This window comes from Aegilops tauschii, chromosome 7 (genome assembly GCF_002575655.3).
Source record: "Aegilops tauschii subsp. strangulata cultivar AL8/78 chromosome 7, Aet v6.0, whole genome shotgun sequence".
NCBI lineage: Eukaryota > Viridiplantae > Streptophyta > Magnoliopsida > Poales > Poaceae > Aegilops > Aegilops tauschii.
This window is the reverse complement of record NC_053041.3, coordinates 448,486,516-448,488,952: the sequence shown is the minus strand read 5'-3', so window position 1 is coordinate 448,488,952 and position 2,437 is coordinate 448,486,516.

Here is a 2,437-nt window from a genome sequence, read left to right as displayed (position 1 = left end):
GGACTTGTATTCAACTTGTAAGAAAAGATAGACTAGCCCTAGTCCTATTAGGACTCAATATGTAACCCGCCCCTCCAACTTATATAAGGAGGGGGCAAGGCCCCCCAAAGGGGGACAAGCAACAAGAAATAATCTCTAGGGCTAAACACCAAGAGCCGGAGCCGGCGACTCTCCCGTGATCATAATGAGACCTAGCCTCAAACAGGATGTAGGGTTATTACCGGATGATGTTTCCCAGGGCCCGAAGCTGTCTAAACCCTTGTCTGGTGCGTTGATCCGCCCTGCGTCTCTTATCCCAACCAACCCCTCTCAAGCTACTACATACATGCGCTGGCCTCACGACTAAGTCCTCACGCTAAGGACATCTGCCGTGACAATTCCACGACAGTTGGCGCCCACTGTGGGGCCTGCGCACAGTGGTGATGAGTTCTTGGAGGGATATCTCACAGGGATCAAGAAGTTTGCGATTGTTTAGATGAAGAAGAATCATTACGGAAGGAGTTGTATTGTCTAGAAGGTGAGCAATCAGATCTAATATCCATCCGAGGTTCAAAAGAAACTATGGTTACACGTCCGTGCGCCGCTGCAAGTTGCGTGTTTTGAGGACGTAGAGTTTCTGCTACAGTATCAATTTGTGCGGTGGCCGTGTCCGAAGTGCTACGGCATCTTTCCTGTCCACAAGCAATGTAGAGGATTTAATCTGAAAGCTACGAGTGACTCAATTCGTCAAGTTGCCGCGGGCTAAAGGCGATTCTGGTCCTGCCTTCAATGCATGGCGTCTCACCTTGCGGAGGTTTTCAAAGGGAAAAGCTATCTATCGCTACTCCATTGTTTTCCATCAAACTTCGGACGTATTGTTTCCAAAAACAAAGATGCTGCATATATAAGTAGCTGGAACACAGTGCTTTAAAAAAAGGGGGAGAAGGAAAATAAGAAAGAGAAGGAAAGAGGACCACGACCCGGAAGTGGATGTATCTACGGAGTACTACTACTAATTTTACACGAGCATGTATGGCTAGCAAGAAATCAGATCGGTCAATCCTGATTGGTCAAACCTGATGGAACAAAGTAACTACTACTACAAGCCGGAGAATGACGAGGATTCAGACTCGGCCACAGTCGCGGCCGTACATCGCCGGTGCGTCTTCACGGCCGGGCCTCGCCTCCAAGCCGCCGTTCGTCTTCAAACCGTCCGCTTGCCAGCAACGCGTGACCCACCCGCGCTAGTTCTACCACGCCCCGCCTCTGCCTCTGCATACAGATGGGCTCCAAAGAAAGACTGGGTACAAAGTGTAATCAGCTTATACGCGGTGCGGAAGATGTGTTCAAGGACTGGAAAAACTAGGCCCAGGATGGTCTGTTCCTCTGCCAAAAAACAGTGGTTGTAAATCAGTTGTTTCCACCACGGCGGTCACCATGGTGCGTTCGAATCGCCCTCACCGCCGTGCTTCTAAACCGGTGCTCTGAATCACCACCGTCGCTGAGCCACCGCTCTCCGCGGCCGCGCCTCACCGGCTGTCCGCCTCCGACACACGGCCTTGCAGCTGCTGCTCACCTCCGCGGATGTGGTTTCAAGATGCAGTCGCTAACTCACCATCACGACCGAATTGAATCGCCGCCTCGCCAAGTCACCTTTGCCGGCTCTGGCCTCTATTGCGGGCTGCCCGTTTCCTGTGTTGTTCCAAATTGGCTGCGTCGCAGCCGATGCCTGCACTGCGCCTCAACCCGCCACCACGCGTTGACCAGGCCTGCCATCGCCACCACAGCGCCGAGCCGCTGCTGTACTGAAGCTGCGCTCGCCTCGCGCTGTTCCATTATGGCAAACCGCTTCTGTCTCTACGACAAACCGCTTCTGCCTCTACGACAAACCGCTTCAAGTGGGCTCACCATCCATTGCTGGCCACCGCCGAGTCAAGTCGCCGCGCCTCCGGCTGTTTTAAGTCGCTGACCGCCGTCTCAAGCTGAGAGCCGCTATAGCTGATCTGTCGGCCCTGCACTTGATTTCTACTGTGCGTAGCTGCAGCCTCAAAGCAAGATTATTGTTGAAAATGGATGAGATGGTGGAGAAGCCATTGAATTAATCGACGTTATGGTCGTTAGTAAAGCCAAGTTCGCGCTTCAGCTTAAATTGCCTCTGTGTTGAACCACCGGAGCCACGTTGAGTCACTGCTGCCACATTGAGCCGCTGGGGCTATATTGAGTCGCCGGTCTTCCTGAGCCGCCTCTGTCGCGTTGTCATTCAAACGAATCAGGTGATATCCTTCTAAATATAATTTTGGCACATATTCCTTTTGCCAAAAAAACAATTACTCTGGCCTGTAATATTTTTATGCAGGGCGGCAATTAAAGGAAAAAGGGGTGGTATTACACCGCGGAGGCATGTTCGGTTGTGCCGCGCAGCTTCACGGACACGCATATCGCGGTCCGGTTTACATCA